This window comes from Cornus florida, unplaced genomic scaffold (genome assembly GCF_030987335.1).
Source record: "Cornus florida cultivar Cherokee Brave unplaced genomic scaffold, ASM3098733v1 CherokeeBrave_3.0.0_Hap2_Chr07, whole genome shotgun sequence".
NCBI lineage: Eukaryota > Viridiplantae > Streptophyta > Magnoliopsida > Cornales > Cornaceae > Cornus > Cornus florida.
This window is the reverse complement of record NW_026775577.1, coordinates 75,521,215-75,546,472: the sequence shown is the minus strand read 5'-3', so window position 1 is coordinate 75,546,472 and position 25,258 is coordinate 75,521,215. Positions and strand designations below refer to the sequence as shown.

At 36.6% G+C, this 25,258-nt stretch overlaps 1 pseudogene; it reads left to right on the top strand.

Moving 5' to 3' along the window:
- Positions 1-414: 414 nt before the first annotated feature.
- On the top strand, positions 415-1,067 carry LOC132266317 (RING-H2 finger protein ATL78-like; annotated as a pseudogene).
- The last annotated feature ends 24,191 nt before the right edge of the window (positions 1,068-25,258 follow it).

Below are 25,258 nucleotides of genomic sequence, written 5' to 3'. Positions count from 1 at the left end.
TTCTTTATAGATAATATCCATACGAGTACGTAAGAAACTACTTTACATGTAGCACGGATAGGTTGGAGTCAATTTTAAATCGATCTTACAAGTTTCAAGGATTTTCATTCACCAACTATTACTCATACATACGATGATAGAATTTTAGAAGATCTAGTAGATATAATGTTGCTTTAATTACTGACCATGTAGAAACCCTAATTTATGTGGGCATGATTTGATTGCAATCGGGCAACTTGCAACTTGTGGACCCCAAGCCCAAATTTATTTATTATTTATTATTATTTTATAAGCCCAAATTGATTATGAAACAAAGATTGAGATTGAGAGGGGACCCATTTTTGAATGTCATCAACTTTTTTTCAATAAATACCCCCTATGCATGAAACCCTATTTTAACTGAACTGAACAAACATGTTCTTCCAACATTTTCTAGGGCACTTCTACTCAAGAAGATTGCTACTACACAATCTTCTTTATTCATCACCTGGTTATGGCAACCCCTCCCGTGAGCCCAAATAGCTACTTGTCATTTGATGCAAACCATGTAATGGTCCTAGTAGTCCTCTTGTGTGCCCTAATTTGCTCACTAGCTTTAGGATTGCATTCCATCACTAGGTTTAAAGCGCACAGATTTAGCATCTGAGACTATGAACAACCCGGCGCCTAAGTTGGCCAATGTAGGCATCAAGAAAAAGGTTCTCAGCACTTTCCCAACACTGATTTATTCAAATGGGTTGAATCAGCCAGGCTTAGACAACGAGTGTGTGATTTGTCTTTCGGAGTTCACACACAGTGAGTGTGTACGAGTCCTTCCCAAATGCAACCATGGGTTTCATGTTCGGTACATTGATGAGCGGCTCAATTCGCATTCCTCGAGCCCTACTTGTAAGCATTGTCTCATTGAAACGGGCACCCGAGCTAACTCATCAAGGCGGCCGCCGCTGCCGCCACCGCCGCCATCACCACCACCGGACACAATAATAAGCATTGTCCCACTAGAGCCTGAACGGAATTACAGAAATGATCAAGCATTGTCCCATGTTTGTTCAGTTCAGTTAAATTAGCGTGGTTAGCCAAGTCAATGATACGTAATTTCTATTTATTTATTTATTTTTTTTATAAAATTAGTTCATTTCTTGACATGTAACAAAACATAAGGTAGTTGGAAAAGAAAATACTTCAATCACTTTCTCGTTATTCAATCTCTTTCTCCAAACAAAGATGTCCGAGTACTACATACACTAAAAGCAAAAGCATTGTCAAACACTTACACAGCCTGGTTCTGTTAAAAGGAAGCACTAGCTCAAAGAAGCAGACTAGAAATATGTTTATATTTTGGTATCTGTAAAGGACCGTCATTAAAAATTCAAATATAATGCTCCCAATTTTTAACAGTAAATTAAAGATGCCACTGTTTTTAAAAGTTACTAAAAAAACAAATAAGTAATACTTTTTTAACCCCACAATTATGAAAAATATATGCTTGACTAAATTATACTGATACTCTGAAATGAGGCCCAAATTATAAGCAAATGCAAATTTTTCGAATCCCTGCACTGTATAATTGTTAATGCTAGGTAGGTTTGCAGCCCGTATCGTTAAGGATCTTGAAGAGGCTTTTCACTTTAGGATATCCGAGATGGAGTCACAGGTGACATAACCTTAGACGGTGTAAACATCTAGAGCAACTTTAATGACATCTTAAAAATTTGACAATTTATATTTGTCACTAGCATTTTTCAAGAGGTCAACATTTTCAAAAACCACATAAACATCTTGAACTCTTCAAATTTTAGCTACTGCATGTGCCCCAATGATGAGTTTTCGCTCTCCAAAAATAATATTAATTTATTATTTTTTAAATAATTAATATTTTTTTTAATTGATTGATGTATTTTTCTTCAATATCTATTATGGGTTGAAGTATTTATTATAGAGGTGAAAACAAAGGCAAATTTTCTTTCTAAAAAAAAAAAACGTCATTTTTTAAGGGAAAAATAAAAAACAAAAATTCAAAATTAACTTTTTTGGGGCAATAGAGTCGTTAAGCCATTGTTTACGCAGTAAAAGAAAAAAACATAAAGAAGTGAAATTAAATTTATTTTTTGGACTAAAAAGACGTTTTAGGTATTGTTTGAGTCAGCGAAACATTGTCTTAACAACTCTTAATTTCAATATTGTTGAACGAAAAAAAAAAAGAGTAAAAAAACTAATGCTTTGCAATTTTTTTTTTGAGCCAAAGTGGCCCTTAGAGCTATTTCAACAGTGCTTTGTGCCTATTTTTTTTTGTTTGAAAAAAAAAAAAAATGGAAGTGATCACTATCTGGCCAGGTTCCCAAATTTCGCGATCCAATATTTGGACCCACAATTTGGTGAATCCTATTGGACTGGATTTAATCGCCAAAACTCATATGTTTTGTTTGGTAGGCAGGAATGGAATGGAATATTGCAAATGGGAATAGAATTAGAATGAGAATAGAATAATTATTATATTATTTGGTTACACCAATTTAAAATTTAGTATGGAATGAATTTCAAATTAAATTTTCCAAAATACCCCTCTTACTTACAAATATATCAAATTAAAAAAAGTAACATTCTTCTATAATTTTTTTAAAAGAAAAGTCAGGGGTTGTAGATGATAGTAACGATGGCGATGGAGGTGGAAAGTGGTAGTGGTGGTGTTGGAAGGCAATAGTGTTTGCGATGGTAGAAGGGGACGTCGGTGGTGGTGGCGGAAGGCGGCACTGGTATTGGTGGAAGGTGGTGGCAGTACGTGGTGGAAAGTGTCAGTGGTAAAAGTGATGATGGTAAAAGGTAATGGTCGTGATAGAATGCGGTGGTGGTGGCGGTGGCGATAAAGGTGGCGGCGGAAGGTGGTGGAGGCGGCGGTATTATGGTGGTGATGGATGGCGACAATATTGGTGGCAGTGGCAATGATGGTGGTATATGGCAGTGGTGGAAGGTAGTAATGGTGTAAGAGGAATGTGGCGGTGGTGGAATGTAGTGGCGGTGGTGGTGACAATGACAGTAGTGGAATGCAATGGATGTGGTGGTAGTTGAAGGTGGTGGTGGTGGAAGACGGTGGTGATGGTTGAAGGCAAAAGTGATTTTTGAATATATATCACTTGGCTTCATTAAGTTAGCCAATGTAGGCATCAAGAAGAAGGTCCACAATACTTTTCCGACAATGACTTATTAAGATGTGTTGAGTCATCCAGGCATAGACACCAAGTATATGATTTATCTTTTCAGAGTTCACACAGGGTGAGTGCGTATGAGTCCTTCCTAAGTGGGATGCGAATCCTCTGAAATCATTTGCCCTATTGTCCCATACAGTGTATATTACTTGGCTTATATTTGGCTACGTCCTTATTTATTTAAGTGCCATTGAAACTGCATTGGGATACAATAATTACACAAAATAGCTTACTCCCTCACCATCACCTTCACCCTCAAAACAAACACAACAAATTAGGGATTCACCAGCACTTTTCTAATTAGTGAACACTGCTATAGGTAGGGGTGGCAATTCGTGTTCGTGGGTCGTGTTTGTATCGTGTCGATATAAGGGTATTATACTAAATAAGTAAACCCAAACCCAACCCATTTAATAATCGTGTCAAAAATCTCAACACTAACCCAGCCTATTTATTAAACAGGTAAACGTGTTAACCCGTTTAATAACCTATTTATCAAAACGAGACATTTAATATTTAATCAAATGCTAAATAATAGAAAAAAATTGTTATAATTAACCCAAATATTCAAAATAAAAAGAAAAATCATAAGGCATAAACATGGTTTATATTGAAATGACTTAGCTATTCATAGTAATTGGGTTTAAATAGGTAAAATATTACATAGGTCATAATCACGATTATAACATGTTGAGTTAAATGGGTCATAAACGGGTTACACGGGTTGAACTCCTCAACCCTAACCTGACACAGTTAAGTAAACGAGTTAATCGTGTCAACCCTTTTTATGACCCAAACCCATTTATGCTAAACCCAAACCCTTTTAGCTTGTGTCGGGTTCGTGTCGTGTTATAATTTGCTAGGTATGTTTTAGCTAGCGTTTGCTTAAAAAGCGTTGGTAAGTGCGAAATTTCGTGCAGGGAAATTTGGCATGCTAATATTATTTGACTTTTTTATTTCCTTAATTTTCCATTTATTTGTAATTTGATCTCATCCGAGTCCTAAGTTTATCTTCTGCCTACCCAATAGCCTCCATCTTTATTCTCGGTCTTAACTCTGAACTTGCCCCACCCCCCTCTCTCTGTGCAACTCCCCAATAGCCTCCGAACTTGCCCCACCCCCCCCCCCTTTCTCTGCAACTCCCCAATCGCCTCCATCTCTATTCTCGTTCTTAACTCTGAACTTGCCCCCTCTCTCTTTGCAACTCCCCAATCGCCTCCATCTTTATTCTCGTTCTCAACTCTGAACTTGCCTCTCCTCTCTCTCTACAACTCCCCAATTGCCTCCATCTCTATTCTCTTTCCTCAACTCTGTACTTGCCCCCTCTCTCTCTACAACTGCTAACTAGAAAATCTAATAATCAAAAGTTCAAAACCCATATATTTCAATTTATCTATTTGTCTGCAAGAATCAAAAGTTTAAAACCTATTACCTAATCAAAGACCATATCTGATATGCTAGATTGTTCAAAAAATCAAAACCCATAACTTTCAGTTTCCATCGCCCGCTGTTCCAGTTCAGGTTCGCTGTTCGCAGGTTTCAGCCACTGTCTCTGCGATGACCCTAGATTTTTCAACCCAATGTGTCCTGTGATGACCCGAAGCGGATCCCAAATGCAGAAACAAAACAAAAACAAGACCTTAGAGATGTACATCATCCCTAGGACACAAGAATGGTCCTTCAAGGAATTTTGAGACTCAGCGGAAGCAAAACGAAGAAGGACCAAGGGTAAAATAGTCATTTTACCCTAAGAGGAAGGAATTTGACTTCCAACAAGTCAAATTAGATCCAAAACATCTAAAAAATCCTTTGGTAACTTCACATGAAGTCCTAAGCCCAAAGGAAAATAAATCCCAAATAAACCCTATCACGGTTCGAATAAAAACCGACACCTTCTCACTAAAATGAGGATATCTTGAGTTAGGAGAAAAATCTGAAGCTAAAATTGGTACCATTGGAAAGCTTATTTCGGCACGGTCAATTTAGACTTACAAATGGACTAATTTGGAGTTAAAATGAAGAAGTTATGTCAGATTGAAGTCGGAAGTCCAAAATTGAAAACTCTGGAGGACTTGAACCGGTTCAACATTCTTGAACCGGTTCAACATGGATAGTACACCCATGCTGGACCAATTTTGACATCTTGAACCTGTTCAACATTCTTGAACCGGTTCAACTGCACCAAAACACAAAAAATGCAGCAGGAATAGTGAAATAGTAGAAAAGTGAGTTTACAACGCGGTTTTCGAGATCAAAATGACATTTTTTGAAAAAATGTCGTGAAGAAACTCCCCCTAAAATCATATTTTCTACGTGACAAAGTCAAGAATGAAATTTATTTCCCAAAGGAAATCCCCAAAATGCCCTTGACCAAGATTATGCAAGAAAAATTTAAAATGAGTCCATAGGAGGCTCAAAACACAAACGAAAGGGTTTTTCTTGAAAACGATCATACACACAAATGTAAAAGGTGATTTTAAGCACATGGGAATGGTCCGCGGCTCCCGGAAATAGCCGAGTCAAAATTCGACCCCCCGACAGCCAAAAAGGCAAAAATAATGAGACCCTATGACTAATGAGACCAAAATTTACAAATGACTTCAAATTACCATTTGGCCCTAGGCCACACTTCATACATGATTAATGAGACCCTATGAAAGAATGAAAATAGAATTCCCACACCCGATCCACCCATGGCGTAACAATAACTTGGCATTTTTCAATATTTTCATAGTATTTCTTGAAGTTAAAACTTACATTGGACACAAAATACATGTCATTAGCCTTCGGCCTCATCCCATACATGTCAAATACAATACAAAAGGTGTACTTATGTACACATTACATACATAGAATCAAACATACACATTTTGACATAAAGGGCCATAAGTGGCATTTCAAACCAACCTTCACAAGAATTTAAAACCTTCAAGTTTACAAGCATCCAAGCAATGATGAACATCACGAACCAAGTCTTCATACCTGAACAAAACCCCTAGTAACTTCGGGGTGAGTAAACAAGTTTACTCGTAGAGAATGAGCATGCATAGACTTGATTTCTTTAAAGATTTTTACATTAACTTGAAACAATTCAAAAGGATCATGCCACCTAACATCCATGTCAAAGGTAAGACTCAGGGAGCATCCTAAGCTACCTTAGATCATTTCCAGCATAATTCACATATCTATGTAAGTAATAACATAGGAGCATGTTATACGAACCAACAATATATAGCTTCTTAAAGCCATCCACTTGAAATCTAAAATATGAAAACAACAAAGTGGGTCATGCCACCTAACGTCTATGTTCAAAATGAATCTATAGGTTCATTCCTAAGCTACATTTGAACATTTAAAACACAATTCACCATATCGATGCAATTTAACCAATATTGGAACTTCCAACACGATGTATCAAGCACAAATTCTCAAAGTTAACATCTTGAAACTTAGAAAAGGGAAATCAAATAAGGAACAACAAGTTACAACATCATATAGTTATCAACTTGAAATAAAATGCGAAATCAAACAAGGTGGATACTTGAACATTACACCGGATCAAACCGACACTATAGTTACTTTAGGGTTACTAGCCCACGGGTAACCGCCCTATGTGCGCACTAGACTATAGGAGGACATTCCCCTGTTCTAGAACCATATCCTAGCCGTAGTCAAACAACGACATCCCCAAGTTTCCAAAATCAACAAGTTGTGCAACAACGTATATAGCAACATGTATATACAAGATAATCAACTATCTACCACGCACAACCAAATTTGGAAACACATAAAATACATGCTCTACGTCCACCACTACTATGGCATGAAATATGTCAAATACAAGGTGTATAACTCATTACACAAGGCAACAATATAATCCATAAAGAAAACATGCTCTCATGAATATAAATATAACAAAAATGTTAACCTATGCTCAAAACATAACCAAGTGAATATATAACAAGTCCAAGTTCATGATTTAAATATAGAAACAACTTCTAAAACACAATTAGATCCATAGAGTCATTAGATAGAATTTGAATAAACAAAAAAAATTATTAATTTCTCTAGATTTCACATTAATTTCAAATAACCTCAAATTATTACATGCTAGACAACATAGCATGCTCATTACATATATCAAATCAAAAGAGCAAAATGAGTAAGAAATCATCATGTAGAATTTAATTAATTTAAATTAATTAAATGTCTAATTTTTAAAAGTTGTTCAAATGATCCTAAATTAATATATACCAAGCAGTAGTAATAGTCATACCATATATCAAGTCTAGAATGGAATACAAGCAAAACACAATTTACTAGAATTTAAATCAAATTAAATTCATTTAATCTCTAGATTTAAAAAATTATTTAAATCATCCTAATTTAATATACAACAAAGATCAAGTCATGGCCATGCCATATATTAATTCTAAAATAAGTTATAAGCAAACTATGATATATCATTAATTTCTCAAATTAACATAAGACATGCATACAACTTATATCTCATACAAAAACAAGTAAAGCCACTTAGAAAATAAATTATAATACCCCCGACCTCACTAGAGAAGAGTCTCTCTAGAATCTAAGGCAAATCAACACAAAATGGCAAACCCTTCAAGGGTTATGTAGAGGAGGATGAGGGGAACAAAAAGTGTTCCAAACTTCATGGTCTAGAGTGAGTGGAAGGGCCTCAAATGATACATCATTAATTTCTCAAATTAACATAAGACATGTATACAAATTATATCTCATACAAAAATAGGTAAAGCCACTTAGAAAATAAATTATAACACCCCCTACCTCACTAGAGAAGAGTCTCTCTAGAATCTAAGACAAATCAACACAAAATAGCAAACCCTTTAAGGGTTATGTAGAGGAGGATGAGGGGAACAAAAAGTGTTCCAAGCTTTATGGTCTAAGGTGAGTGGAAGGGCCTCAAAAATCAAGGTCAAGGCTTAAGTTTTTAAGCTTCATCCATGGAGGCTAGGGTTTTCCTGTAAGGAATAATATAAATTGTGAGGGAGATGAGATGTGAGTGGAGGATTTAGAAGTCCTCCACTCACTAGGTGAACTAACACCATGGTCAACACACACACACAAATGCAAGACCATATTTGGAGCCTACATTTGTCACAAATCAATGGCTCCTTCCTAGGCTTAATCTTAAGCCTACACTTGTCAACCATCTAAGCCAACAAGTGCACCTATTCTAGGTCAACAAGTGGTTGAATCTCCATCCTCCACATGTCATCATCCAAGGCATCAAAGTGTCCCCACACAAATGCCAACAAGTGGACCAATGAGAGTGTGATACTTGTCACACTTTCCAAAAATTGTAAAAAGGTCCTTTTTGAAAATATCATCCAAATTAAATTGTAAACTGGTCCCTAAGACGAAAAAAAATTACTTTAAGTAATTACACAAATGACCCCCAAAAGAAAGAAAAATTCCAAAGAAGTGTGCATCCACACCCCTAAGGAAGAAACTACACAACTAGCATGCTTTTCTATAAAAGTAAAAACACACATAGCATAGAATTTAAACATTGTGGATGCATGCAAAACCAGAATCAAATCCGAACACGAAAAGTGAGGTTGTGTCAACAAAGTGACAAACGGGAAAAAAACGAAAAGTGAATAGTGTCACAAAAGTGAAAATGTGAAAACGACTCGGTCCTCAAAGGAAGTCGTCAATCCAAAGGAAAAAGTATCAAAAACCATTTTTTAACACTCAAGATGACACTAAGTGACAAGAAACCGAACTTAGAAAGGAAAAGATCAACGAAAAAAAAATATTCGTGAAAATCTGAGAAAACGAAAGGAAGGAAAATGACCGAGTTATTACAACCTTCCCACCTTAAAGGGATTTCGTCCCCGAAATCCAGCCCCAACAAAATAGAAGGAGATATTAAGATAACTACGGAGTACATCTCTGAGCATCCCACAAAACATGTGTGACAACCCAAGTTTTTGAACCTGGTGCGTCAGTGATAAACCGAAAGTTGACCCGGTAACGGATCCGAAATGCGGAAGCAAAAGATGAAACCAAAGACTTTAGAGATATAAACCATCTCTAAGATACCAATGTGACCTTCCATGAAGCCACGAAGCTCAAAGAGGACGAAAGCGGAAACAAAGGTCAAAACGGCCAAAAATTGTGAACCAAGGGGCAAAATGGTCAACTCACAATTAAAAGGAGAAATTTGACTCTAAAAAATTCAAATGAGGTTCAAACAACCTAATTTATTTATTTCACAATATTCCAAGAGGTTTTAAGAACATTGGACAAGAATCCCACAAAATGCCCTTTCCCGGCTTAAGCAAAAACTGACACCCTCTCACTAAAACATGAATAACTCCCACTATGATTGGAATCTGAGAATGAAATTGGTACCATTGGAAAGATGACTCAAAATCCATGAATTTAGGCTCAAGAATCACCCTATTTGGAATTAAAACAACTGATTTATGACCATTCAAAGTCGGAAGAATAGTGCTGAAACTGAACTGAAGCTGTGCTCGGGATCTACCTATTTCGGTCGACCGAAATGAGCTATCGGATGACCGAAATGAACAAAATTTATGCTGAAAACATGTTTTTGAGGTGTTCCAAATGAATCTATAGGATCATTCCTAAACCACTTTTGAACATATAAGGCATAATATACTTAACAACATCAAAGTTCACAATGATTCACTAAAATCATAAAACATAGATGTACTTAACAACATCAAAATTGTCAATAACCAAAACCACAAGTCACAATATAAACATGATTGTTAACTTGGAATTGAATGTGAAAACAAATAGTGGAAGACTTGGACATCACGTCCCGGACTAAACCAAGAACAAAATGGTTATTCCGGGCATTAACCCGCTGGGAAGACCACCCTAGTGCGCACTATCTCAATTGGGAAGAACTCATACCTCCCACACTAGAGCCAAACTCTAGCCATGTCACATGTAACAACAATGTCCCAAGACTCCAAAATAATCCAAATAAGTTCACAACTTATACATAATTTATATAATGCATAAAAACCACCTTCCATGCACAAGTAGGTTAAAACCACACAATCCATGCCTTAAGTTTCAATTCTAAAATGACATACATAATGTCAACACAAAGTGTACAATTCCTTACACAAGTCAATCATATATTCAATATTGGAAACAAGTTCTCATGAATATAAATTTAGCAATAACGCCCTTCAATGCTTAAAACACAGTCAAGTGAATACTCAACAAGTCCAAATCCATGATCTCAACATAGAAGCAACTTCTAAAACATGATTAAATCCATGGATAAACAAGATAGAATTTAATTAAATCAAAATAATTAAACTCTCTGAATTTCACATCGTTTCCAAATGGCCTCAGTTTAATATATGTTAAAGGACAAATCATGGTCATTACATATATGCATTCAAAAGCTTAATTAGGGCAATGAAATCACAAAATAGATTTTAATTAATTCATTTAATTAAAGTCTCTAGAACTTTAAACTCAACCAAATGCTCTCAAATTAAAGTATGTTAAAGAACATGCCAAGACTTAATTTAAAAGCATAACACAAGTTCATTTCATGTAAAGTATGGCCATGGGAATTAATCTTTCACAAAGAAAAATATTAAATAAAAGATGCAATTTTTATTCAAATAATCCCAATTAAATATATGTTAACAAACATATTAAAAATAAGCTTTCTAGCATGCCCCAATTCAAATCCAAGTTATACATCATTATGTGAATTAAATCTTGTATAAAGAAATTAATTATTACTAACTTTCTAGATTTGATACAAGGCATACATATAAGTTGTATAATCATGGGAAACACATAATACAACACTCAATTAATCCTAAAACATTCCCTATCTCCATTTGAGATGAAATCTCAAATTTCCACCAAAATGAAACGGCTCCAAATCTGACGAAACTTATAGGTTTTGTTAGGGACAACACCGTGAACATAACCCCTAAGGAAGCCCCATCAAATTCACAACTTGACTTCAAACTCGAACTCAAGAAATGGCCAAAACTGAATTCTAATAAGCGGGAATGGTAGAGCACGTCGAGGGGAACAATAAACGTTAAGGCCGAAGACTTTTCATCAAGGAAAAGTATACCAAAAGAGGAGAGAGAAGATGGTAGCCATGGCTGCCATGGATTCCGGCCAGAAGAGAAGAGAGAGAGAGAAAAATCTGATATTTTCTTGTCTCACACCCTATTTATAGAAAAACCCTAAAAGTGCCCCGAACGGGCCCCGCTGGGTCAGAAAAAGTCAAATTCACGCAGATGCACTCAAACGGCAAAACTCCGTGAACAAAAAAGATTTATAATGAGAAAATATGAATAACAGAAGAAATGGCATTGAAAATTGAGTCCCGAGCAGAAAGTTATACCCCAAACAAGTTTTGCGCTAACTTGGGCGAGAAACCCTAAAACTGGAAAACATCGACCAGAATGGAATTCTAAGAGTACATGAGTCAACGAAAAGTGAAAATGAATCCCGTACGGGGATCCAGGCTCAAAACAAGATATTAAGCAATAACTTTCGTTAATTGCGCAATGGCCCCTCAAAAAGTGAAAACTACACTAATGGCCCAGAATGAAAATATTTTCCAAAAATATTTTCTTAAAAAGCCCTGAAATAAAATATCTTCAAAATATATTTATGAAAAACACCCAAAGAAAAAAAAAGATTTCCAAAGAACTATACATCCATGCCCCTATGGACACTAGGCGCAACCAGAGTACTTTCTTGCAAAAGTAAGGATATGTATTTCATGGAAACCACTGAGAATGAAGATATGTGAAGTCAAAAGCCAACTCCGAACACAAGAAGTGTGAACAAACGGGGAAAAGACAAAATAGGGAAAAAAACGAAATAGGGAAAATGACAAAAAGTGAATAGTGTCGAAAAATGAAAAATGTGGAAATAACTCGGTCCTCAAATGAAGTTGTCAATCCATAAAAAAGAGTCTCAAAAATCACTCCAGAGCACTCGAGATGACACTAAGCGATAAGGAACTGAACTCAGGAAGGAAAAGATCAACGGAAAAAATATATCCGTGAAAATCTGAGAAAGGGAAAGGAATGAAAATGACCGGGTCATTACAACCTTCCCACCTTAAAGGGATTTCGTCCTCGAAATCCAGCCCCAAACAAAACAAAAGGCGAAACCAGGATAACTATAGAGTACATCTCCAAGTACCCCACACAACACGCCACACCAGTGACCTCAAAGCTGAAAGGAACACACAAACCAGTGTCATCTGCACCCACGTGCTCATGACAAGACAACCTCTCAAAGAAAAAGTGACCACATGGCCACATGACAAGTCTGAACTCACACAGAACCCAAAGTCAGACAAAAGAACGGAAAACAACAACCGTAAGTGTCCCTTTTGACAAACCATCATAAGGAACCAAAAACAACCATCAAAAGAACTCCAAGCTAACCACATATCGAATCAAGGTACCAAACAAAGACGACATGGAAGTACGAATAGCGACCAAAACTCGCCCATGGCGTACTCAAATGTGTGGTAGCAATAATAGTAGCTAGTGTCAACCCACACTTACTCGTCAGTAAGGTAGCATCGACGGCAACTAGTACTCGCCCACAACACACAACTTCGTATGGTAGCATGATAGTATAAGGCACTAGTTCATAACCTGCCCCCCACTAGGTCTACCCATGAAACCTCTCGATACAAATGACATCAATGTCGTGAAATGATCATGGCTAAAGGCAATATGGGAACCAGACATCTATGAGAGTTGGAATATGGTCCAAAGGCGTTCCGGACCATCCCGGCCAATTCCAAACTATGAAAACAATGTCATAGGCACCATGTAATGACCCAGTCATTTTCCTTCCTTTCCTTTTCTCAGATTTTCACGGATATTTTTTTTTTTTCCGTTGATCTTTTCCTTTCTGAGTTCAGTTTTTCGTCACATAATGTCATTTTGAGTGCTCGAGGATGGTTTCCGAGACTCTTTTCCTTGGATTGACTACTTCCTTTGAGGACCGAGTTATTTTCATATTTTTACTTTTGTGACACTATTCACTTTCGTCTTTTTCTCGGTTGTCACTTTGTTAGCATAACCTCACTTTTCATGTTCGGATTTGATTCCGGTTTTACATGCATCCACGATATTTAAATTCCATACTATGTGTATTTTTACTTTTGTAGAAAAGTATGCTAAGTGCTTACTTTTCTTATAAAGGGTATATACGTATAACTTTTTTGTAGTTTTCCTAACTTTTGAGATTTTTGTGTAATTACTGTAAAGTAATTATTATTCGTTTTAGGGACCATTTTGTAATTTAATTTGGAAGATATTTTCAAAAAGGACTTTTTTGTAATTTCAGAAAAGTGTGGCAAGTGTCACACTCTCATTAGTCCACTTGTTGATATGTGTGTGGAAACACTTTGCGGCCTTGGATGAGGACATGTGGAGGGTGGAGATTTAACCACTTGTTGGCCTAGGATTGGTGCACTTGTTGGCTTAGATGGTTGACAAGTGTAGGCTTGAGATTTAGCCTAGGATGGAGTCTTGGATTTGTGACAAGTGTAGGCTCACAATTTGATCTTGCATTAGTGTGTGTGAGAGAGGTAGTGTAAGAGCACATAGTGAGTGGATGATCTCTATCCCCTCCACTCACATTTCATCTTCATCATTTTTCATTTCCTCCCTCTCTTGTAAAGAAAACGCTAGCCTCCATGGAAGGAGCCTAAAGCCTTAAGCTTTGACCTTGATTTTTGAGAGCCTTCCATTGATTTCCAAGCTTGAACTTGGGAATACATTTTGTTCCCCTCATCTTCCTCTTCATAACCCTAGAAAGGTTTGCCATTTTATGTTGATTTTGCCTTAGATTCTAGAGAGACACTTCTCTAGTGAGGTAGGGGATGTTATAGGGTTATATGTTTGTTATCTTGCATGTTTTTTATGCTTATACAACTTGTATGCATTTATTGTATTAATTTGAGAAATTATAATTAATGGTAGTTGCTTATAACTCATTTTGGACTAGATATATGGCATGGCCATGACTTGATCTTTGTTGTATATTAAATGGGATGATTTAAATGAGTTTTTAAATCTAGAGATTTAGAGAATTTAATTTGATTTAAATTCTAGTAAATTGTGTTTTGCTTGTATCCCATTTTGGACTTGAGATATGATATGACCATGAGTTGGTGCTTTATATATATTAATTTGGAATCATTTGAATAACTTTTGAAATCTAGAGATTTGATTTATTTAAATTAATTAAATTCTATGTGATGCTATCTTGCTTATTTGATACTTTTGATTTAATATATGTAATGAGCATGCTATGTTGTTTAACATATATTAATTTGATGTTATTTGAATTTGATTTGAAATCTAAAGAATTTGATTATCTTGTTTAATTAAATTCTATCTAATGGCTCCATGGATCTATTGGTATTTTAGAAGTTGTTTCTATATTCAAATCATGGACTTGAACTTGTTATGTATTCACTTTGTTGTGTTTTGAGCATTGGACAACTTTGTTGTTATATTTATATTCATGAGAATATGTTTTCTTTATGAAATATATTGATGCCATGTGTAGGGAATTGCACACTTTGTAATTGACATTATGTATGTCATTTTAGAATTGAAACTCTAAGGCATGGATTATGTGGTTTCAACCTACTTGTGCATGGAAGGTGTTTTCATGCATTATATAAGTTATGTATAAGTTGTGAACTTATTTGGTTTAATTTTGGAATCTTGGAACATTGTTGAGTTGAGATGGCTAGGGTTTGGCTCTAGTACGGGAATGTGAGTCCTCTAAGTCATTGAGATAGTGCGCACTTAGGGTGGTTTTCCCTGCGGGTTAGTGCCCGGAATAACCATTGAGGTCTTGGTAAAATTCTGAGCTTAGATGTCCAAGTCTTCCACTATTTGGTTTTGCATTCAATTCCAAGTTAACAATCATGTTTATATTGTAACTTGTAGTTTTGGTTATTAGCGATTTTGATGTTGTTAAGTACGTCTATGTTTATGATTTTAATGAATCATTTTGATGTTGTTAAGTACATCCATGTTTATGATTTTAATGAATCATTTTGATGTTGTTAAGTACATCTACATTTAGGACTTTAATGAATCATTTTGATGTTGTTAAGTACATCCATACTAAATTGATATATTTAGATGATTTCACACTTTTAGAATTCTAGTTGATAACCTAGAGAACCTACGTCTTGATGTGTGGTATTAGATATTCTAATTATGCTAAATTGTTATATTTAATTGATGTTACATTTTAGACTTCAAGTTGATTACCTTGAGAATTTATATGTTCTTGCTTTGTGTAAGCATGCTCCTATGTTGTTGCTTTGTGTAAGCATGACCCTATGTTGCTAAAATTGCACGAATGAGGTGATTGATGCTAGAAATGATCTTAGGTAGCTAGGATGCTCCTTGAGTCTCACCTTTGACATAGACGTTAGGTGGAATGAACCACAATAATTAAATCATGCAAACTTGTAAAACGTAGGTCGATGCATGCTCATTTCCTACGAGAAGCTTTATGTTACTCACCCCTGCGATATTGGGGCATATTTCAGGTACAAGAACCAAGGTTGCGATTCTCGTCATGCTTGGATGATTGGTGGACTTTAAGATTTTCATTTCTTGTAAAGGTTGGCTTGAAAAGCCATTTGTAGCCTTATATGTCAAAATATGTATATTTGAATTTAAACATGTAATGTGAACACGAGTACACTCTTTTCAATATATTTGACATATATGAGATGAGGCCGGAGGCCAATGACATGTATTTGTATCCTATGTAGTTTTGACTTCATGAAATATTATGAAAATATTGAAAAATGTTAAGTTATTGTCTCATTATGTTTGCATCGGATGTGGAAATTCCGTTTTGATTCTTCTGTAGGATCTCATTAATCATGCATGAAGTGTGGCCAAGGGCCAAATGGTAATTTCCAATCATTTGCTAATTTTGGTTTTCAAAATATCCATTTCAAATTTATTTTTGCCTTTTTGGCCGTTGGGGGGTCAGATTTTGACTCGACCATTTTCGGGAGCCGCGGACCATTCCCGCATATTCAAAATCACTTATTACATTTGCGTGCATATTCGTTTCAACCTAGAAGTGCATTTGGGGTCTAATGTATGTTTGGTGCAAATTCACATTTTTGCCGTTTTGAGCCTAAAATGAGCATAAGGGCATTTTGGGGTTTTCAAATGAAAAATATATGTTGGTCTTAACACAGTTGACCAGAAAACATGATTTTGAGGGTAGTTTCTTCTTTGTGTTTTTCTCAAAACGGCCCAGAAAGTCCTCAAAATTGCATTTTAAGTGCAGCCTACAGCAGAACGAGCGCTCGAAAGGGGGTTCGAGTGCTCTAACTTTGGGGAGAACTCTCGGGGCAATTTTTGAACACTCAAAGCCCTTGCTCAAGCGCTCGAGGTACTGTTCACGGGTGTATGTGTGTCTTAGTTCAGCACTCCACCTCCGACTTCAAATCATCATATCTTCATCGTTTTAATTCTGAATTGGTCCATTCTTGAGTCTAAATTGATCGCGTCGAAATAAGCTTTCCAATGGTACTAATTAGAGATTCAGATTCTTCTTGTGGCTCATGTTATTCACGTTTTAGTAAGGTAGTGTCTATTTTTGGTTCAAACCGGGATAGGGTTTCCCTTCCTTCGACTTCAGAACTTGATATTTTTATCATCCGGACTCCGAATCATGCGATTCTTGAGTCTATTCTTGTTGATTTTTCATTTTCTTTCCAATGGTGTGCACGGTGGCACCCATTTTGGTGTGGAATGACCATTTTGCCCCTAGGTTCGTTCTTATCTGTTTTTGAAACGTTGCTTCCGCATTTACTTCCTTTGGGTTTTGTGACCTCATTGAGGGTCACATTGGTGTCTTAGAGGAGTGTTGTATCTCTAGAGACCATTGTTCTATCTTTTGCTTCCGCATTTTGGATCCATATTGGGTTATCACAGGACACACTGGGTTGAAAAATCTAGGGTCATCACACACCACTATGCTTAAGGCCCGAAATCCTCAAAACGGCAAAACCAACATCTCTAATGTCTCAAAATACTACTACCAACAACATCAATCGAGAATCCAAAACCTGAAAAGCAAATCAAAACCTCCAAAAATCAAAACGAACCTCACCACAAGACATTTCATCAAAAGTCCTACATTTCTTCTTGAAATAGATCAACTACAAGACCAATCACCGTGATCAAACATCAGATTCACATCCCTATCACGGATAACTAAATCCTCAAAATACAAGTCCACCAAGAGGCACACACATCGAAATACCAATAACCAAGGTCACAAAATAAATCTCTTAAAACCGTGCTTGGCAACACCAAGCTAAATCGAAATTCTTCAATTTCGATCCACAACCAATCATCGAAACTACAATTCCTTAAAACCACGCTTAGTCATAACTAGGACGAGAAACTCTACAAAAAAGCTATATCCAACAGTGATCCTCCAAATTCCTCCTAAAAGTCAACCACCTCCAGGTTTCCAAAACGGAAACAAGTCTCCAAAAGATATTCTCAAAACAGCATCGAGCTCACCTCTCGGATCAAACAAATCCTCGATGGTATGGACACAAGTCCCCATAAAATGCTCTCACACCAATCAACTCACTATGAGCACCACAACCGTCAATAACCATGGCAGAAACTCCCTAAGGGAAGACACGAAAGAAAGGGAACCACCAGTCCTAAAAAGGACAACACCACGACTCTATCTTTGAAATAAAAGACAACAAAATCAAAGACTTCACCCCCTACATGAAAGTAAGTCGACTAAAATCCATCAAATCCTCACCAAGGACTTAAGACAACGATAATGATCCTCACTGACCAACTAACCCCAAAACAGTGCATAACGCAACGAAGAAAAGAGACTCACTCCTTGTGAGGTCCCTAACACGAACCAAAAAAGAGAAGAAACCCTATCCTCCCACAAGTGTTAATATGAAAACCACGAAAATGGAGCATCCTTCCCACCTTAGGGAAGTGGACAGCTCAAAACAAAACAAATGTGACAACTCCTCTACAAGGAATTTCACAATGAAACCCTTACGAAAACCGACATACATAATACGTGCAACTGAGGGAAACAAATGGGAAAACCAAACCTGGAAGTCATGCATATGACAAGGAATGCAACTACCAGAAAGAAAATCTACTCACATAGATAAAAATCAAAGGTACATGTAACACGTCTCCACGTAAGCACAAAAGCATGTCACTAAAGTACAGTAACAATATGGCATCTCTAAGCATATAAGGAAGGCATGTTAATGCCACACAACAAGGCAAATGTGGATACACCTCCACCTATTCATGCATCACGATATGATAAATCTTAATACTAACATGGTAGTAAGCGAAACTGCAGAAAATAAAAATGATGCAACAATGAACCCTATGGACATCGTGTCCTTGAGTGTCTAGGTAAAAGGAAGGACAATTCTTAGCCATAAACTGACTCCAAAACCAATGCGACAACAACCTGTCTCAAAACAAACGTGAGCCCTTACCACAATGGTAAGACTCTAACAATCCATCTTCTAATCTAGAGGTGACACTACAAGTGACACTAACAATGCAATGCTCTCTCTACCCGAAACATCAATCAATCTACTTGATCCCAAAAGCATCATCACGCAAAGAGAACTCCAAAGAAAATGGCAACTATAGCCATACTAGCAACAACCAAATCAATCACCACAACTGATCTCCAAAACAACCATCATCATCATCGGTCAAAAGGACAGCGCCGATCAAAACAAAGCCAACACTGATTCCATCCGAACTACACTTGTAGCTTCCCATAGGGTAGCATGACAGTGCCATTCACCCACCCACAAACGTACCCGCCCACGAAAAACGCAAGTTCTAGAGGAATCATCCCGAACAATCAAGGATCCTAAGAGGTCCATAACGTCATAATGGCCCAAAACCAATAAATCCAGCACTACAGCAATGCCAAATGACTCACCTTATGAGAGCCTAAACAAAAGGCGTCCCACCACCTATCTCAGTACCAATGCTAGGTCGACAACAACCTAAACCACCACGAGACTGTGACTACCATCACCATCAACCTCAACTTGTGCCTCAATGACCAATCCCGTGCCATGCCAAATATGCAACATAGTTATGCATATACAAATCTAATCTAGCATACATCATGTGTCATACTCTTTACAATAGGAGTTAAAATCATGCTTAAACAAACAGCATACTATATACACCACATAAGCACATAAACATGTTATCAAACCAAAACATGTTATCATAAAGCATATAAATACATAAAGCATGGCAACAAAAGCATGATATGCACCCAAAACCCATTGTCTAAGGTATTCATACCAATGAGCTCTGATACCACTTGTGACGACCCAAGTTTTTTAACTCGGTGTGTCAGTGATGAACCGAAAGTTGACCCGGTAACGGATCCGAAATGCGGAAGCAAAAGATGAAACCAAAGTCTTTAGAGATATAAACCATCTCTAAGACACTAATGTGACCTTCCATGAAGCCACGAAGCTCAAAGAGGACGAAAGCGGAAACAAAGGTCAAAATGGCCAAAAATCGTGAACCAAGGGGCAAAATGGTTAACTCACAATTAAAAGGAGAAATTTGACCCTAAACAAGTCAAACAAGGTGAAAATAACCTAATTTATTCATTTCACAACATTCCAAGAGGTTCAAAGAATATTGGACAAGAATCCCACAAAATGCCCTTTCCCGTTTAAGCAAAAACTGACACCCTCTCACTAAAACATGAATAACTCCCATTGTGATTGGAATCTAAGAATGGAATTAGTACCATTTTAAATTTGACTCAAAATCCATGAATTTAGGCTTAAGAATCACCCCATTTGGATTTAAAATGAAGGAGTTATGAACATTCAAAGTCGGAAGAACAGTGTTGAAACTGAACTAAAGTTGTGCTCGGGATCTACCTATTTCGGTCGACCGAAGTGAGCCATCGGATGACCAAAATGAACAAAATTTATGTTGAAAACATGTTTTTGAGGTGTAGTTACTTCGGTAGACCAAAATGAGCCATCGGTCGACCGAAATAAGCCATCGGTCGACCGAAATGGCCCTGAACAGTAGAAATGGCTACTGGAAATAGGTTTTTGAAGTCTACACAATTACCAAAAGCTATCAGTCGACAGAAATGACTCGAAAAGGCACAAAAACACTTGTTATGCACAAGAAATGTTGAACCTTCACCCAAGCCTCGAACCCCAACATGAATATGGATAAAAAACAAGATTTTAAGCTATATAAGCATGCTCGCAAGTGTACTTTACATATTGAAATGTATTACAATGGCCTATGGCCTCATTACATGTCATTTACTCAATTTCACATGCCAAACCTCAAAGTTGGAAAAGTTTACATTTTAAAGGCAAAACTTGGAATTTAAGTACATACGCTTGAGATTTAAAGTCTATGGCCCTTGGCATCATGTCATACATATCAAATAGATCCCAGTTAGTGTATCTAAGTACACTTTACACATAAAAAGGTAAAAAGAGCATGTTGAACCTAACTTAGTGTTACAACATCAAAATTAAGACTTAAACATGCTAACACTTGCTTGTGAACAAGAATGCTTTGAAAGAAACTTCAAATCTCCAAACCACCAAGGGTAAATGCTAATCTCCATACCTTGAATCCTGTACCTGAAATATGCCCAGTAACTTTGGGGTGAGCAACATAAAACTACTCATAGGAAATGAACATGCATCGACCTACGTTTTAAAATTTCATCACCTTAAGGTGAAACATGCTAAAAGGGATCATGCCACCTAACGTCTATGTCAAGATGAGACTCAGGGAGCATCCTAAGCTACCCTAGATTATTTCCAGCATAAATCACATTATTCATGAAATTCAGTGACATAAGAACATGTTATACAAAGCAACAAGATGTAGATTCTCAAAGTTATCAACTTGAAATCTAAAATGCTAGAATAACCAAAGTGGGTCATGCCACCTAACGTCTATGTTCCAAATGAATCTATAGGATCATTCCTAGACCACATTTGAACATATAAGGTATAATGTACTTAACAACATCAAAGTTCACAATGATTCACTAAAATCATAAAACATAGATGTACTTAACAACATCAAAATGATTCATTAAAATCATAAACATGGATGTACTTAACAACATCAAAATTGCCAATAACCAAAACCACAAGTCACAATATAAACATGATTGTTAACTTGGAATTGAATGCAAAAACAAATAGTGGAAGACTTGGACATCACGTCCCGGACTAAACCACGAACAAAATGGTTATTCCTGGCATTAACCCGCTGGGAAGACCACCCTAGTGCGCACTATCTCAATTGGGGAGAACTCATACCTCCTGCACTAGAGCCAAACTCTAGCAATGTCACATGTAACAACAATGTCCCAAAATTCCAAAATAATCCAAATAAGTTCAAAACTTATACATAATTTATATAATGCACGAAAACCACCTTCCATACACAAGTAGGTTAAAATCACACAATCCATGCCTTAAGTTTCAATTCTAAAATGACATACATAATGTCAACAGAAAGTGTACAATTCCTTACACAAGTCAATCATATATTTAATATTGGAAACAAGTTCTCATGAATATAAATTTAGTAACAATGCTCTTCAATGCTTAAAACACAATCAAGTGAATACTCAAAAAGTCCAAATCCATGATCTTAACATAGAAGCAACTTCTAAAACATGATTAAATCCATGGATAAACTAGATAGAATTTAATTAAATCAAAATAATTAAACTCCTTGGATTTCACATCATTTCCAAATGGCCTCAGTTTAATATATGTTGAAGGACAAATCATGGTCATTATATATATGCATTCGAATGCTTAATTAGGGGAATGAAATCACAAAATAGATTTTAATTAATTTATTTAATTAAAGTCTCTAGAATTTCAAACTAAACCAAATGCTCTCAAATTAAAGTATGTTAAAGACCATGCCAAGACTTAATTTAAAAGTGTAACACAAGTTCATTTCATGTAAAGTATAGCCATGGGAATTAATCTTTCATAAAGAAAAATATTAAATAAAAGATGCAGCTTTTATTCAAATAATCCTAATTAAATATATGTTAACAAACATATTAAAATTAAGCTTTCTATCATGCCACAATTCAAATCCAAGTTATACATCATCATGTGAATTAAATCTTGTACAAAGAAATTAATTATTACTAACTTTCTAGATTTGATACAAGACATACATATGAGTTGTATAATCATGGGAAACACATAATACAACACTCAATTAATCCTAAAACATTCCCTACCTCCATTTGAGATGAAATCTCAAATTTCCACCAAAATGAAACGGCTCCAAATCCGCCGAAACTTCTGGATTTTGTCGGGGACAACACCGTGAACATAACCCCCAAGGAAGCCCCATCAAATTCACAACTTGACTTCAAACTCAAACTTAAGAAATGGCCAAAACTGAATTCTAATAAGGGGGAATGGTACAGCACGTCGAGGGGAACAATAACCGTTAAAGCCGAAGACTTTTCATCAAGGAAAAGTAGACCAAAAGAGAGAGAAGATGGCAGCCATGGCTGCCATAGATTCCGGCCAGAAGAGAGGAGAGAGAGAGAAAAATCTGATATTTTCTTGTCTCACATCCTATTTATAGAAAAACCCTAAAAGTGCACCGAACGGGCCCCGCTAGGTCCGGAAAAGTCAAATTCGCGCAGACGCGCTCAAACGGCAAAACTCTGTGAATGAAAAAGATTTATAATAAGAAAATATGAATAACGGTAGAAACGATGTCGAAAACTGAGTCCCGAACAGAAAGTTATGCCCCAAACAAGTTTGGCGCTAATTAGGGCAGAAATCCTGAAACTGGAAAACACTAACCAGAAGGGAATTCTAAGAGTACATGACCTAACAAAAAGTGAAAATGAATCCTGTATGAGGATCTAGGCTCAAAACAAGACATTTACCAATAACTTTCGTTAATTGCACAATGGCCCAGAATGAAAACATCTTCCAAAAATATTTTCTTAGAAACCCCTGAAATAAAATATCTTCAAAAGATATTTATGAAAAATACCCCAAGAAAAGAAAAGATTTCCAAAGAACTATGCATCCATGCCCCTATGGATACCGGGTGCAACTAGAGTACTTTCTTACAAAAGTAAGGATACGTATTTCATGGAAACCAGGACCGATGCTTGTACACGAAATTAAACTAGATAATAGCCTCTACAAGGGCTTCACAACTAAATTAACTACTTCTAAAATTAACACATGTACTGTATCCACAATTCGAAACTAGAAGTCACGAGACTTACCTGGGGTCCTCTAGACTTACAATTTGCTAGCAATCCCACGGCGAGCTTCGAGTCCCTAGACTCTTACAACACGAAGATGATCAAAACACACAAGGAATATTCACAAGACATAATATTCACAATCAAACTAAAATTAACCCTAGAACTTTGGTCGCTAAACCGTTTGCAATCCCCGGTAACGGCGCCAAAAATTGATCGGTTGATCAACTATACATCAACCTTCGCAATAGCACGAATCATTGTAAAATAGGGCTATTGGTCGGGTAAGTCGAACCACTGGGACTGCGCTAGTCTATGGCAACCTAAGAGTCTAGACTACTTTTAGAATGATGAGGGGGTATATAGAGTTTTGTTGGTTTGTCACTTACACTATGAATTGAAATATGCATTAATGAAAAACTTGTAAGAATTTAAGAGATAAAAGATGAGAAAAGAAGACTAAGGAAGTGAATCCGCCTCCATCCCTATACGCATGCTAGATTATACCTAAATTAGGGGAAAAACAACATATGATGGTCAAAAACTACATAGCAACACATAGTTGCCATGTAAGTAATCAAGAGGTACATTAGGTCTCAAACAAGTATAATCCATCAAAAGGGTAAACATGTTGAGACTACCTAACTAAGGTGTAGCTTATACACGTTTACTTAAATGAAAAACTATCAAATTCTTGACAAAATGATGAACCACATGGAGCTAGAGATTAAGCATACACCATCAAAGGATTTCCTAAGCAATGGTCTATCAAAGTCACCTATCAACATGCCATTAAATCATTTCATAACCTTGTTTCCATTCTCACCATGTAAACTCAAGCAAAAAGATTAATACAAGACATCACCTAACATAAGATAATGAGCTTGAAGAAATCATCCATACTTATATAAACATTCATTACACCAAATGAAGTGCTCTTAGCTATGAAAAAGACCATAAATATACATTGCAATCCCCCAATATAGACTACCCTAGGACATGCTTACAAGGGAGGGACTTCATCACCTCCCTAGAGAAAGAGTTAGTTACCCATTGCTAAGCTAGAAGAAGGAAGAAGCTCCATCTTCATGGCCATTTTCGTACAACCTTCTTGGAGCTTGAAGAACACACCTCTTTTGCTCTCTTCTCTCTCCTCTAATCTTGTAGAAAATGTAGGATGTGAAAATGTGTGGCCTTTGGTTGCCTTTCGTCTATCAACTAAGCTCTCTCTCTCTCCTCCAAAGACATTCCCAACCACTCCATAAAGAAGGAGGGTGGAAATGCGGAAACCAATGCACAAGTGGGCTGAAGAGGAGTTCATTTCCGAGCTACAATCTGGCTGATTTTCGAGCACTCGAAGAGTGTCTCGAGCACTCTAAATTAGTGCAATGTGCAACATGCTCTTTTTGCTCAACACTGACCTACTTTGGTAAAACTGCTATAACTTTGTGCCCCGAACTCCGAATGATGATCTGTTTGAAGATTTGGAGAGCTGATTCAGTGCTTCAAAAACTTCATGTTTTGATAAAGACCCAATTCTCAAGTGTGGTTGGTCGAAATGGGGAGAAAGGCAGTACTTTAGTGCTGCCAGGCAGTTCTGCGCACCTCTGTTAAGAAGATCATAACTCTCTGTTCCGAACTCCGAATGA